This window comes from Arachis hypogaea, chromosome 13 (genome assembly GCF_003086295.3).
Source record: "Arachis hypogaea cultivar Tifrunner chromosome 13, arahy.Tifrunner.gnm2.J5K5, whole genome shotgun sequence".
In the NCBI taxonomy this organism is placed as follows: domain Eukaryota; kingdom Viridiplantae; phylum Streptophyta; class Magnoliopsida; order Fabales; family Fabaceae; genus Arachis; species Arachis hypogaea.
Window position 1 is genome coordinate 67511102 of NC_092048.1, and position 17022 is coordinate 67528123.

Here is a 17022-nt window from a genome sequence, read left to right on the forward strand (position 1 = left end):
ACGCACGCCCCTACACAAGGAGAGTCAACTTTGATCAAAGGTTAGACCAAGTCCTTATAGACATATGTGTAGAAGGAGCTCAATGGAAGATTGACTCCAAAGGCAAGCCGGTTCAACTAAGAAGATTGGACCTCAAGCCTATAGCTAGAGGATGGTTGGAGTTTATTCAATGCTCAATCATTCCCACTAGCAACCGGTCTGAAGTTACTATAGACCGGGTCATCATGATCCATAGCATCATGATTGTAGAAGAGGTGGAAGTTCATGAGATTATACCTCAAGAACTCTACAAGGTGGCTGACAAGTCCTCCACCGTGGCAAGGTTAGCCTTTCCTCACCTCATTTGCCACCTATGCAATTCAGCTGGAATTGACATAGAGGGAGATATCCTCATTAAAGAGGACAAGCCCATCACTAAGAAAAAGATGGAGCAAGCAAGAGAGCCCAGTCATGGAGCTCAAGAGGCGCAAGAAGCTCATCACCATGAGATTCCGGAAATGCCTCAAATGCACTTTCCTCCACAAAATTATTGGGAGCAAATCAACACCTCCCTAGGAGAATTGAGTTCCAATATGGGACAACTAAGGGTGGAACATCAAGAGCACTCCATCATGCTCCATGAAATAAGAGAAGATCAAAAAGCAATGAGGGAGGAGCAACAAAGACAAGGAAGAGACATAGAAGAGCTCAAGGACATCATTGGTTCCTCAAGAAGGAAACGCCACCATCACTAAGGTGGATTCATTCCTTGTTCTTAATTCTTCTGTTTTTCGTTTTATATGTTATGTACTTATCTATGTTTGTGCCTTCATTACATGATCATTAGTAGTTAGTAACTTTGTCTTAAAGATATAAATGTCCTATGAATCCATCACCTCTCTTAAATGAAAAATGTTTTAATTCAAAAGAACAAGAAGTACATGAGTTTCGAATTTATCCTTGAACTTAGTTTAATTATATTGATGTGGTGACAATGCTTCTTGTTTTCTGAATGAATGCCTGAACAGTGCATATGTCTTTTGAAGTTGTTGTTTAAGAATGTTAAATATGTTGGCTCTTGAAAGAATGATGACTAGAAGACATGTTATTTGATAATCTGAAAAATCATAAAAATGATTCTTGAAGCAAGAAAAAGCAGCAAAGAACAAAGCTTGCAGAAAAAAAAAAAAAGAAGAAAAAAAAATAGGCGAAAAAAAAATAGAAAGAAAAAGAAAAAGCAAGCAGAAAAAGCCAATAACCCTTAAAACCAAAAGGCAAGGGCAAATAAAAAGGATCACAAGGCTTTGAGCATCAGTGGATAGGAGGGCCTAAAGGAATAAAATCCTGGTCTATGCGGCTAAACCAAGCTGTCCCTAACCATGTGCTTGTGGCGTGTAGGTGTCAAGTGAAAACTTGAGACTGAGCGGTTAAAGTCAAGGTCCAAAGCAAAAAAAAAAAAAAAAGAGAGTGTGCTTAAGAACCCTGGACACCTCTAATTGGGGACTTTAGCAAAACTGAGTCACAATCTGAAAAGGTTCACCCAATTATGTGTCTGTGGCATTTATGTATCCGGTGGTAACACTGGAAAACAAAGTGCTTAGAGCCACGGCCAAGACTCATAAAGAAGCTGTGTTCAAGAATCATCATACTGAACTAGGAGATTCAATAACACTATTCGAAATCTGAAGTTCCTATAGATGCCAATCATTCTGAACCTCAATGGATAAAGTGAGATGCCAAAACTATTCAAGAGGCAAAAAGCTATAAGTCCCGCTCATATGATTGAAGCTCTGTTTCATTGATAGTTTGGAATTTATAGTATATTCTCTTCTTTTTATCCTATTTGATTTTCAGTTGCTTGGGGACAAGCAACAATTTAAGTTTGGTGTTGTGATGAGCGGATAATTTATACGCTTTTTGGCATTGTTTTTAGTATGTTTTTAGTAGGATCTAGTTACTTTTAGGGATGTTTTCATTAGTTTTTATGTTAAATTCACATTTCTGGACTTTACTATGAGTTTGTGTGTTTTTCTGTGATTTCAGGTATTTTCTGGCTGAAATTGAGGGACTTGAGCTGAAATCAGATTCAGAGGTTGAAAAAGGACTGCTGATGCTGTTGGATTCTGACCTCCCTGCACTCAAAGTGGATTTTCTGGAGCTACAGAACTCGAAATGGCGCGCTTCCAATTGCGTTGGAAAGTAGACATCCAGGGCTTTCCAGCAATATATAATAGTCCATACTTTGGCCAAGAATTGACGACGTAAACTGGCGTTCAACGCCAGCTTTCTACCCAAATCTGGCGTCCAGCGCCAGAAAAGGATCCAAAACCAGAGTTGAACGCCCAAACTGGCACAAAAACTGGCGTTCAACTCCACAAATGGCCTCTGCACGTGCAACACTTAAGCTCAGCCCAAACACACACCAAGTGGGCCCCGGAAGTGGATTTATACATCAAATACTTACTCATGTAAACCCTAGTAGCTAGTTTATTATAAATAGGACCTCTTACTATTGTATTAGGCATCCTGGATTGTATTTTGATCCTGTGATCTCGTTTAGGGGGCTGGCCATCTCGGCCATGCCTGGACCTTCACTTATGTATTTTCATACGGTAGAGTTTCTACACTCCATAGATTAAGGTGTGGAGCTCTGCTGTTCCTCAAAGATTAATGCAAAGTACTACTGTTTTCTATTCAATTCTTCTTATTTCGCTTCTAAGATATCCATTCGCACCCAAGAACGTGATGAAGGTGATGATTATGTGTGACGCTCATCATCCTTCTCCCTTATGAACGCGTGCCCGACAAACACTTCTGTTCTACATGAATTAAGCTAGAATGAATATCTCTTAGATCTCCTAACCAGAATCTTCGTGGCGTAAGCTAGAATCATGGCGGCATTCAAGAGAATCCGGAAGGTCTAAACCTTGTCTGTGGTATTCCGAGTAGGATTCAATGATTGAATGACTGTGACGAGCTCCTAACTCGCGATTGCAGGGCGTTAGTGACAGACGCAAAAGGATAGTAAATCCTATTCCGGCATGATCGAGAACCGACAGATGAATAGCCGTGCCGTGACAGGGCGCGTGAGCATATTATTCACTGAGAGGATAAGATGAAGCCATTGGCAAGGGTGATGCCTCCAGACGATTAGCCGTGCCGTGACAGGGCATTGGATCATTTTCCCGAGAGATGACCGAAAGTAGCCATTGACAGTGGTGATGTATCACATAAAGCCAGCCATGGAAAGGAGTAAGACTGATTGGATGAAGATAGCAGGAAAGCAGAGGTTCAGAGGAACGAAAAGCATCTTCATTCGCTTATCTGAAATTCCTACCAATGATTTACATAAGTATCTCTATCCCTATTTTATTATATAATATTCGAAAACACCATTATCACTTTATATCCGCCTGACTGAGATTTGCAAGGTGACCATAGCTTGCTTCATACCAACAATCTCCGTGGGATTCGACCCTTACTCACGTAAGGTATTACTTGGACGACCCAGTGCACTTGCTGGTTAGTTGTATCGAAGTTGTGACAACTATGTATTGAGATCAGAGCACCAAGTTGCTCACGTGCCAGGAATAGTGTGAGCCTAGACATCACAATTTCGTGCACCAGAGAGCCAACGTTGATGGCAAAGTTTGAGTAAACGTTGACAATGAACCAACGTTGTAAGAAAAAATTGAAGAAGCAACGTTGGAGGGAACGTTGGTGATCCAACGTTAACCCCAACGTGCGTGTAAAAGAAGCCTGGAAAAATTTGCAGCCACACGTACGCATGAATGATCAAGAAGTGGCAAACCACGCGTACGCGTGAGTAGTGAAAAATGACAAGCCACGCGTGCGCGTCACCTGCACGCACGCGTGAAAAGGCCAATGTTGGAGGTAACGTTGGTGATCAAATGCTGGGTCCAATGTCCGTGATGTCATCCCTGGGAATAATTTGATATGCGTGAGGCACGCGTACGCGTCGATTGGCAAAAAGTAGCATGCACGCGTACGCGTGGGAGATGCGTACGCATGGATTGAAAAACGTTGGAGGGAACGTTTGCATGCCAACGTTGACGCAAATGCGGAAGACAGGGTCTGGGAGCAGAATTTCAACGCTGCAACATCACTTGAGGCCCCAATACACCCCTGGATCATGCAAGCAAGCTGAGCCCATCAATTATCACTCATCCAAGGCACAAGAAGGATCTAGATTAGAAATTTTAATTCAATTGTAATTTTCTCTTTTATTTTTTGTAGGCCTATATATAGGCAGTAGCTGGATTGGAGAAATCATTCTGGATTGGAGGGGAGTCCAGAATCATGCATTCACATCCCTTGACACACACCTTTCATGCACTTTTCTTTCTTCTCTTTCTTTTCTTTTTTTTTCTGTTAGCTTAATTTTAGTTTGTAATTTCCATTATGAATTTGAAGTTTTAATTCCAGTTCTATTTTTTCATCTTCTTCTTTAATCTGCACTTTCTTTCTTTTCTGTTAAATTAAGAGCAATGAACTAAACTAACTCTTTTCATTAGGTTAGAGAGCTCTATTGTTATTTAATGGATCAATTGTAATTTTCATCATCCTTTCTCTGTCTTTTCTCTTGGTCTTACTAGAAAGCTTTCGATCTTAATTCAATTGAACAAGTGTCTTGGTGCACGAATTGTGAATCACACTTTTCACAACACGTACCACTAACCAGCAAGTGCACTGGGTCGTCCAAGTAATACCTTACGTGAGTAAGGGTCGAATCCCACGGAGATTGTTGGTTTGAAGCAATCTATGGTTATCTTGTAAATCTTAGTCAGGAAGTCAATTATGTTTGTCAGTTGAATTGCGAATAACCAAGAGAGCATAAATTAAAGGTTACTTGTTGTGCAGTAATGGAGAATATGTTGGAGTTTTGGAGATGCTTTGTCTTCTGAATCTCTGCTTTCCTCTGTCTTCTGATTCACGCACGCACGTCCTCCTATGGCAAGCTGTGTGTTGGTGGATCACCGTTGTCAATGGCTACCTTCCATCCTTCCAGTGAAAACTACGCTCACGCGCTCTGTCACAGCACGGCTAATCACCGGTTGGTTCTCGATCCGGTTGGAATAGGATTTACTATCCTTTTGCATCTGTCACTAACGCCCAGCCTTCAGGAGTTTGAAGCTCGTCACAGTCATTCAATCCTTGAATCCTACTCGGAATACCACAGACAAGGTTTAGACTTTTCGGATTCTCATGAATGCCGCCATCAGTTCTAGCTTATACCACGGAGATTCTGATTAAGAGATCTCAGAGATACTCATTCAATCGGATATAGAACGGAGGTGGTTGTCAGGCACACGTTCATGGTTTGAGGAAGGTGATGAATGTCATGGATCATCACCTTCATCACAGTTAAGCGCGAATGAACATCTTAGATAGGAACAAGCGTGTTTGAATGGAAAACAGAAATACTTGCATTAATTAATCGAGACACAGCAGAGCTCCTCACCCCAACAATGGGGTTTAAAGACTCATGCTGTCAGAGAATACAAAGTTTAGATCTGAAATGTCATGAGATACAAAATAAGTCTCTAAAAGTTGTTTAAATACTAAACTAATAGCCTAGGGTTACAAAATATGAGTAGACTATGATGGATGATGCAGAGATCCACTTCTGGGGCCCACTTGGTGTGTGCTGGGCTGAGACTTAAGCAATTCACGTGCAGAGGCCATTTGTGGAGTTGAACGCCAGTTTTTATGCCAGTTTGGGCGTTCAACTCTAGCTTTTGATCCTTTTCTGGCGCTGGACACCAGAATTGGGCAGAGAACTGGCGTTGAACGCCAGTTTACGTCGTCTATCCTTGTGCAAAGTATGGACTATTATATATTGCTGGAAAGCCCTGGATGTCTACTTTCCAACGCAATTGGAAGCATGCCATTTTGAATTCTGTAGCTCCAGAAATTCCACTTTGAGTGCAGGGAGGTCAGAATCCAACAGCATCAGCAGTCCTTTTTCAGCCTGAATCAGATTTTTGCTCAGCTCCTTCAATTTCAGCCAGAAAAATACCTGAAATTACAGAAAAACACACAACTCATAGTAAAGTCCAGAAATATGAATTTTTTTTAAAAACTAATAAAAATAGACTAAAAACTAACTAAAACATACTCAAAACTATATGAAATTATCCCCAAAAAGCGTATAAAATATCCGCTCATCATGTCTCAACGGAGAACTTGTTCATAATTGGATTTCCTCAAAACCTTGATAGAGGAATGAGGAAATCACGCTAGAAATGCTTTCTCACATTGGATTAGGTTGGGGTTAGATGGATATTGTGACATTTAATCCTACCAATACTTTGATCTATGATTGTGTGTGGTATAATCAGTAACCAAGCTTCATCTCTTCCCATGAACAATTAAACCAAGACATTAGGAAATTGTTCAAGCTTAGAGAGATTGGTGAGCCAAGACATTGGGATCCAATCACTTAAGATTGCCAAGAAGATCAATGAATGTATTGATTGAGGAAGAGATGAGGATGAACTTGATCCGGAGAATTGCAATATCTCTTGATCCCAATGTTCATTTTATTTTTCTTCTTTTACTTTCTGTCATTTACTTCCTGCACTTTACATTTATGTCAATTTTCTTTTCTGCACTTTACTGCTTTTATTTACTTTGATGCAATTTACTTTTCTGCTGCTTATCACTCGAAACTGAATCGTCTAACTAGGCTAATTAATCGACCATTGTTTGCTTAATCCGTTAATCTCTGTGGGATTCGACCTCACTCTTGTGGGTTATTACTTGACGACAATTCGGTATACTTGCCGAAGGGGATTTATGTAGTGATACACTAATTCTTTCATCATAGGCTCATAGTGTTATCAACACCAAACTTAAAGGCTTACACCAAACTTAGAGTTTAACAAAGCTTTAGGAATAAGTGTAAGTTATATAAAGAAGTATACGTGCATGGAAGAGAAAGAAATAAAATAAACCCTAATTAATGTGGTTTTAAACAAGGAAAGGTGCCTTTGAAAATGCTTGGCTTTGATTTGGGACGCCCAGCATCCCTGAATGGTTGCTCCCCTGGGAGCTTGCCTTGGCTGGACACCGGGCTTCTGGGAAGCCATGCCGGGCGTGACCTTCCTTGGTGAATGTAGACGCCAGGCGTGTTGTATGGCTGCCAGGCGTCCTTCCCCTTCCCCTTTTTCTCTTTTTTTTTTTTTAAGGAATACATAAACCATGAAAACATGCATGCAGAAAAGGAGAAGAAGAAGAAGAAGATTAATGCAACTATGGAAAAGAGAAAGAAAGAGAAAGACAACTAACCATGGTTGGGTTGCCTTCCAACAAGAACTTCTTTAACGTCACTAGCTTGACGTTGAGTTTTCTAGGTTGGAGCTTGGGGTGCTTCATAGTACTTTCCTATACCATCTTCCATTAAACATTCATCGTCCAACAATTATTTTGCTTCAGAATCTGTGTGATACAAGGGGTCTTCAAAGGTACATTCGTCGACAACTTCTTGGACTAAGGTGTCAATTAAGTCAATTTTCATGCAATTCTCTGTTTCCATAGTTCTGAAAGCTGAATCGGATCGACCGGTTCAACCAGATTAATTAGAAACCGGTTACAGAACCGGTCGAACCGTTGGTTAATCGATGAACCGGTAGAACCGTCCAATTTTTTGGAGGGTTTCTGGTTCGAAAATAAACCCTCCAAAACGGCATCGTTTTGTCCTTTAAAAAAAAGGAAAAACGGCAAAACTGAACCCTAAATCAATCCCGAACCCGTAACCCATCGTCAGTTCATCACAAACTCATCTCCTCTCCTCTCCTCTCTTCTCTGAAACTGAACCATAGAAGCCACCGCAGCCACCAATCGTGCAGCAAATGCAACCCGCCGCCACCACATCCAGCAACCACCACATCCTGCAGCCACCGTAGTGACAGTTTTGACCACCATAGCCCCCCACTACGTCGTTGTCATCGCCGAGTTAGCCTTCTCTGTGTTCGCAGGTGCCGCGTCTTCTATCGCCGCCGTTGCTCGCCTTCCTCCTCGCTACTGGTAAGTAATACTCTGTTTGTAGTTTCGCACTTCGCATCCATCTCCTCAGCGTTTGCTTGCTGGTTTAGGGTTTAGCAATTGATTTTGATCATACTTGTTATTTGTTAGTAATTGATTTGTTGATTAGCTGAATTTTCTGAGGTTATTATTTGCTGGTTTAGGAATTGTTTGCTGAGGTTATAAATTTATTTGTTATTTTTGATTTTCTGTTCATGATTTTTTTTGCTGAGGTTATTGTTTGCTGGTTTAGTAATTGTTTGCTGAGGTTATTAATTTATTTGTTATTCTATTCATGATTTTTTTGCCGAGGTTATTGTTTGCTGGTTTAGTAATTGTTTGCTGAGGTTATTAATTTATTTGTTATTCTATTCATGATTTGATTGCTGAGGTTATTGTTTGCTGGTTTAGTAATTGTTTGCTGAGGTTATTGATTTATTTGTTATTTCTGTTCATAATTTTTTGTTGTTGTATGTTACAGATGGAACAATCACAAAGTAATCCACAGCCACAAGATAATGCTGTTCAAGAAGAAGAATTATGATCTAATTGACATTCAAAGCATTGACACAGTAGATTTTTGGGTAATGGCGGATGAAGATGATCCTGAATTTACTAATGGAGACATCGAAGGCATTGAAAGTTTAATTTACACAGATAATGCTATGCCTTCATATCCTACAGGTGAGTGAAATAGTAAAACTTGTTTCATTTACTAAAGATATATGTTGTAAAGTTATAACTTTGATTTTTTCTTGGTTTTTTATTTTATTTTATTAGATGGAGGAGATGTGGAAGTTGATGTGGATATGCCTGATGTTGTCGCTGATTCTTCAAATACGGCTTCTCTTGGTGGTACTTCTAAAGATGGTGGCTTTGGATTACCTGTTTATGATGGAGACATTGGAACATTAAATGATGATTATATGATGAGTTGCACCTTTGATTAGTTGAAAACTTGTTTGTTGATGTTTCTTTTGATAGTAGAACATTATGTGTTTGTTATTATGTGCGTTCTGGTTATTTTTGGTTTTGAATTTTGATGTTTGAAGTTGTTTGTGAACTTCTAATATTAAATTATGGATAATTTATTATATGAAATTGTAAAATTTTAAATTTTATTTAGAAATTATTGAATTTATATATTTAAAATTATATATAGGTTTTTTAATAATTTTATTTAATATTTAATTAAACCGATTGAATCCCGGTTGAACTCCGATCGAACCAGTGAATTATTGAACCAGTGACTTTACCGGTTTAGTGACCGATTCAGTTCTCGCAACCTTGTCTGTTTCGCTGGGGTGTTGCATGACTTTGAAGACATTAAAAACCATTTGTTCTTCATGCACCCTTAGCGTTAACTCTTCTTTTTGGACATCAATGAGTCTCTATTCGGTGGCTAAGAATGGTCTTCCTAGAATGATGGAGGCATCCTCATCTTCCTTCGTATCAAGAATTATGAAGTCAGCGAAAAAGATAAACTTTCTAACTTTGACCAATGTGTTTTCCACTATTCCACGTAGAAACTTCATTCATTGGTTGTCTAGTTGCAATGAGATTTTGGTTAGTTTCACCTCCTCAATTTGTAGCCTCTTCACCATGGACAGAGGCATCCGATTGATCCTAGCTTCTAAGCCACAAAGAACTTTGCCAATGGTGATATCGCAATAGTATAAGGGATTTGGTGTGCATGGATGCCGGGCTTGCAATGTGGGATTGGGCATCTAATTTGATGGATTTTGGGTCCTGTTAGACCATCCTTAAATCGGTTTTATATTTTTTGTTAAAAAAGCTTTAATCTTTGATTATTTTGGGCCAAAAAACCTGAAAACACAATAATGCTAACACAACTCTAAATATTTGATTAGTTAAGAAAATCTACTAGAAAACATAAAAAATTTAATTAAAAATCTAAGAAAACTTAAAAAAACAAATAAAAAAGGGGCTCTAAAAAAATGATTAAGATGACGTGTTACCTTGCGTCTCCGGACTTCTATCTTCATGCCGAGGTGAAGCCGTTTTGTTTCCTCATGGCGATTGTGATCGCAGATGATCATGTCCCTGACGGCATCCATGTCCATGATTTGGTGTATGCCTTTCCCGAGTATTATGTAAAATCTCAAATAGTACGCTTCTGGACTTGGACTGTCAAGACCGTTCAGGGAGCTGTCTCTCCAGCTCTTGAACTTGGTTAAGCATTTCCTGGACTGCATGAACATAGTCTTCGCCCAATCTAGCGAAATGTCGTCCTCCTATGTTCCGCCCATCTCAATAACCAAAACCAGTGAGACTACGATCTTGATGTCCTCCTTTATTTGGGTCAGGAGTGACATCAGTTTTATGTCGTTCTCTCCAGCTTGTTTTTTTTTTAATTGGACATTACTGGTTGAAATTTTTAATGTAGTTTGACTTCACAGTCAACCATAGCTCTCAACTTTTTAGGATTCCATAGACTACACCAAATGTTCGAAGTGAGTGCTGAAATTCTGAGTTAAAGAGTTGATGGAAATCCAAGTCCTATTCTTATTGGAAACCAAGTGAAAAGGGCAACCTTCAAGAATACTTGTATGTTTAAGTCAGTAAATGTCTTTATTATTATTTGAGAATGTGCTTACCTCTGATTTTTCGCTTCTCTTTTATAGTAATAAAGACATTACCCTGGGACTTTGCAGTTGTTTTTTCGACTTAATGTCTTGATTCTGTAACGTTCTCATTGAATGATATTTTATTACTTTTAATTTGTTTTCGTTAAAAAATTAATTAAGATTTTCATTGTTGTAACGTTTTAGCATCGAATAGTCTTTTTTAATGACCATTGGGTTTTGTCCATAACAACCTCATATATAGAAATCAAAGTAGACCTAAACAAGATGTGAAGGGAAAAAATTGAAAATGTAAGAGGGAATGAAACCGGAAAATGGAAGAGTATCAAGGTATATAAAGAGTAGGACAACAAAGCAAGAATTAATCATTTACTAATTACACGGCCAAAACACCTTAATCACTAAGTACAATTAATAATAATAAAAATGCGAATAAGAGGACAACAAAGCAAGAATATCTCAAGCTTGCTTTCATGATTAGTACAAAATTAGGAATGTCAATGACATGTTGAACCGGACACAATGTAGCAACGTGTAAGCTATTCATTATAGAAACGACTTCATAACAAGGATTGAGGATGTTCATAATTAGGGGAATATGAGTATTTTTAATTCTAATGTGAACATGTATATAATAACATTTGTATAAAATTTGGAAAAAGCGTGTTGTGCTGTGTTGTTGGGATTTGTGTAGATCACAAAGAATAACATACAACGGCAACTGTGCTTGGTTCTTTCTTTAAAAATTGATTCGTTCTTTCTTTCCTTTCTTTGGTACGAAAATGCCCTTCGATGGCTTTTGCATAGATACATTTCCCAAGTTGTTGAATAATATTATATGTTAAATTATTATGTAAAAATGAGACTTTAAATGTTTAATAAAATAAGAGTAAAGTATTATTTTTATCTTTAAAGTTTAAAATAAAATTTTAAATTATCTATAATATTTAAATCGTTCTATTTAAATTTTTAATATTTTAAAATTATTTTAATATCGTCTTGTCGTTAGGAATCTGTTAATAGCACTGTTAGTAGAATCGGACCGGACCGGCCGGTTCGACCGAAAAACCAATGAATCGGATCCTATATCGGTCCGAGCTGATGATTGGACTGCACAAGGTTAAGAACCGGTGCGAACCGATCAAACCCGCAAAGAACCGGTAGAAACCGATCAAATTCGGTAGTAACCGATCCGATCGAACCGGAACAATTTAAAATTTCCTCAAAATGAAGCAGTTGGGGTTCGAACCCCATCCCTCCAAGAAATAAAAGGTAGCTATGTCCACGAGGCTATCTTGTCTATTACAAGAATAGATACAAATTAAAATATATATTAATATCTTTTGGTAAATAATTTACTTTTATTTAATTTATTTTAATCTTAATTATAAGCTCACTCATTTTTAAATTAATTATATTTTTATTTAATAGTAATTATAAACTCACTTATTATTTTTTTCATAATTATATAATATCTATTAATATTATTTTTCAATAAATACTTGTAGTATATAATAATATAATAGATATAAACTAATTAATAAATTATTAAAATTCGAAAATAATACTTATTTTAATATAAAAACAAAATAAAAATATTTATGATAGAGTAAAATTAACAAAATACTTATTGTTTCTGTTCCCTATTGTTTAAAATAGCTAGATATTTTTAAAATATTAGTAAAAATATGTATTTTAAATTTTTAATTCTAATTTTTTTACTATATTTTATTTTTTATTTACATAGGACCGGGTTAACCGGTTCAACCAGTGACCCAGTGACCCAGTAACCTGACCGATTCGATCACCGGTTCGGTTCTGACAACTATGGTTAACAGAATTGATAACGAGATAAAATTGAGACGATTTTAAAACCTTAAAAATTTAATTAAGACAAAAACGTGATACATTACTCTTAGAATAATTACCAAATCAAATAAAATAAAAGTAAATTTTAACGGAATGAATTGCATTACGAATTCAACTAAATTTTGTAAATTTTATTTTTAATTTTAAAAAATTTTAATTTTATCTTTTAATAATATTAATTTTATATTAGATAATTATTCAATTTTTTTTAATTACATCTAAATAAATTACTCTTAGTCACATTATTTTTATTCTAAATAATTTTTTTTTAATTTTACTCTTAATCACATTACTTTTATTCTAAATAAATTTATCTTTTATTAAGAGCAAAACTAAAAAATAAATTGAACAATTATAGTCGTAAAAAAATTAAAATTATTGAAGAAACAACTAAAATTTATTAAAAAGTTAAAAATCAAATTTAATTAAATTAAGCATCAAATAAGTTCGATATATTAAACAAAAAGATATAATTTATATTTTATTGTATATGTATATGTTTTTTTTTCATTTTTCGAAAATTTATATACTATTCATTCTATAAGTACAAGTAAAAATCTTGAATTTCTAATGCAATTCGTTCCGTTAAAATTTATTATTATTTTACTTGATTTAATAATTTTTCTAACAATAATTTATAATTTTTGTATCAAATATTTTCGTCCTATTTAAGTCTCTAATATTTTAAAATTTTCTAAATTTTATCCCACCATTAATTCTATTAATAAACCACTAACAGTAGGATAACATTAAAAAAAATTTAAAATATTAAAAATTTAAATAAGATTATTTAAATATTAAAAGTAATTTTAAAATTTATTTCAAAATATTAGAGGACAAAAATAATATTTTATTCATAAAATAAAAGCATTTACTTTGCTCTGTTTGAACGCTGCCATGATCAAACTATAAGAGCATTCACATTGTAATAATTAATTAAGTATAATAAAACTTGTAAAAGCTAACAGCAGGCGAGTAGCTCTTGAATGTTAATCCAGCGGATTAGAGAACATAATGAATCAATTATATTATGCGCACAATATATATATATATGTAGAAAAAATATTTTCATTCATAAAAAATAAACCACATAAAATAAAAAAATATATAAGAAGTAAACCACATAAAATTTTAATGAATACAAATAGAAAAATTTATAAGAAGTATAATATTTGACTACAAAAAATTTTAATAAGTAAAAATAAAAAAAATAAATCTTTTATATTTTTAAATATACATATTTTTTATAATAGAACACTTTTTTTTTCTTCCAACAAATCTGAGTATTTTTTTAATTCTGTAAAATTTTTTATGAAACACCAACTTCTCTTAAAGTATCTTTTTTCCAAATTTAAAAAATCGACAGTACTATATTCGAAACACTCATAAAAAAAGAAAAAATAAACCATAAAAAATTATTGAAATCCTAAATCTAACATTGGAAGTAAAAAAAAAAACTAAAAAAACAAAAGCAGAAACATAGAAATGAAGAAAGAAAAAAATGTGAAAGGAAGGAAAGAAGATGGAGAAGAACGGAGAAAAATAGAAAATAATATATTAAAAGTAAGAATAAAAATTAGAAAAAAAGGAGAAAAAGAGAGAAAAAAGAAGTAGTAGAGGAGAAGATAGCGAGATGGGAGAAGAAGGGGAAGAAAACTTAGAGAAGAGAAGAGAGAAACAAAAGCTCACCACTGCTAAGAGTAAGATAGCGACAACCCTCCACCACCACTATGTATATTTTCGTACACTATGAGTGTGTTTTTTTTTATGGGTTTACATAAAATAATAAAATAAAAAAATTTGAACAATATTTTTTTTTTACCAAAGATAGGAGCCTCGAACTCGCAACCTCTTAATTGAGTATGGGGAGACTATGTCATTTGAGCTATAACTCATTGGCTTATATTTTGTATTTAAACAAATTAATAAATATAAATAGATAAAATAAATATTAATTTTGAAGAAAGTTAAATATAAAAAATGTTAAAATTATATAGGACGATAGAAATAATAAATTAAGAAAAAAAGGGAAAAATGGTAAAAAAAAAAAAAGAAGACCTTATTTAGAAGGAATTAATATTTAAATTAACCTCTAAAATTTATTTCAATCTTCAAATTGGCTATTGATGCTAGGGCATTTTAGGCTAGTTTCACTATCCTTTTTCTTTGTTTTTAATAGGTTTTGTTCTTGTATGGATACTTGGAGGGAGAGCTCAGTCTCTGGGAGTCGACGCCGAGCTATTACTTTCGGTGCCGACCTTCAGGCCTTATGATAATCCGAGCTTTACTCCAAGAGGGTGTCCAATCGCGTAGAGCTTTGAGTAAGAAACAGGGGGGAGTGTACCTGCAAAGACACTCCGAAGCTTAAGTTAGTATTGAGAATTCAATCTGTCTTCAGGATAGAAGATCATACCTTTTTATAGGTGATAGTGCATAAATTGGTTATGTTCCTGCTTTATTGCCTGTATTAAAGAGCAATAATAAGGGTTTGGACGTTTCACTTTTGTGAAGCAGTCCGTTAAGCTGATTTGTAACGTTACTTTTTAATAAATGACATTGATTGTTGATTAGTAACTGTAACGCCGATTAATAACGTAATTTGCCGAGTAATGACTAAAATGCCGAACTACAACGCCAATTATCTGGGTAATAAATGTGAATAATGGCGAGTTATGAATGATAAAGCCGATTTATGATATAGGATTTGTGATGGCCGGACCACAGCCCCCAAGCTTAGCCTGGGAAAATGTTTAATGAAGCAGGTTGAGCTTTTAATTATGTATGAGTCGGCTATTGAACAGTTTGGCGTGTGCTTCTACCTTGTAGCCCCCAGGTCAAGGTGCTTTATTGAACAGTTACTGAGACGATAGGCTTTCATGATTAGGATAGAGAAATAATTAAGTGAGGGTATTAATGAGTTTGCGTGTTTCCAATGTGGGCTTATTGGGTCTAACGTGACTGATTTGATGGGAAGTGGAAGTGAGATTTTGGGTTAAAGTGTGTGAATTAAAGCTTAGGAATTCTGAAGGTTTGCATGCTTACTGTTTTGTGTTTTCTCAAGCGTTTTCAACCAAAAATGAGTAAAAGAGGTGAGTGCTCTTAGCTCTATTTGGTTTTTCTGCTTAATCGTGTTCTCTTCTTCTCCTTCTCTGCTTCTGTTTTTCAAATGGATTATGAGAAAGAAACGAAAGGAGAGGTATACTGGTCTTATGACTGGGTGAATGATGATGTAAGGGATCGTGTTTCTCTGTTTTTGGATGTTGGTGCTGTGAGTGAAATAGATAAGTCTAAGGTTGCTAGGGTTAATTCTGGAGTTCGATTGGAGCTACTCCCTTGTACGAGTGATGATAGGGTTTTTCATAGAGGGGAGGGTTTTGAGCACTTTTTTATGTATAGTTGTGTTTTGGAGGAACTAAGGGTGAGAATTCCTTTCAGTGATTTTGAGTGTAAAGTTCTGAAGCAGTTGAACTGTGCGCCCTCACAACTTCATCCCAATGGTTGGGCTTTCCTTCGGGCGTTTGAGATTCTTATAGAATTTTTGGAGGAAAATTCGTCAGTGGAGTTGTTTTTCTCACTGTTTCAGGCGAAGGGTGTTTGGAAGGGTGGTTGGGTAAATTTGAACAGCTCTCCGGGGTTTGCTGTGTTCAAGTTGTACAAATCGTCTTTTAAGAACTTTAAGGAAATGTACCTTAAGGTCAGTAGCTGTGAGGATGACTTTCCATTCTATGTGGACGAGCATTTGGGGGGAAAATTTTCTCTCTGGTGGTGTTCGAAGCCTCAAAATATTTTAGGGCCTGAGACTATAAGTCCAAAAGATGAGTGCATAATTGAGTTTTTGACTGAAGTTGTTGATCGGAAGGAGTTGATTTCTGTTTATGCTCTGCTGCAGTGGGAGGAAAATAAGGCTGCTGTGATAGATTATCTGGGTAAGATTTTGAATTGTGGATGTTGTATCATATCTGAGGTTTTTTGAATAGGTTTTTATTTTTCTTGTTTTTCAGGTGGTAAGTACCCCGGTGTATCTGCAGCGAGTTTGAGGTCTCGGGTGAAGAGCAAAAGTTTGGAGAATGAGGTATCCTTGTCAAAGGCAGATAAGGTCGGCGTTGGCAAGGTTGATCAGCCAAGGCCAGGGAGGAGGAAAGTTATTGCTAAGAAGAGAAAAGGTGATGTGGTAGATTTGTCCGACGTTTCTGATGATGAGAAAGATGATGTTCCAATGGAAGAGGTTACATGGTTTTGTTGAGCGGAGGGAGGGGTCGTCGCTCTGGGGAAAAGATTACCCCTTTATGATTACTGCCGATGAAGTTTGCCAAACCCCTACCGATGTTAATTTGGCTGAAGAAGTGGGAGATGTGGCAGTTGATCAGTACATGCAGGTAATATTTTATCTTTTGTTTAGTTGTGGTTGATAATTTTGTGGATGATCTCGTTTAATTCTGTATTTGTTTGTGGAAGGTTGTGGGTCTGAGGCTTGCCAGTTTAGGGCGGAGCTGAGAAAAGAAACATCGTCAAGTAGCCAATC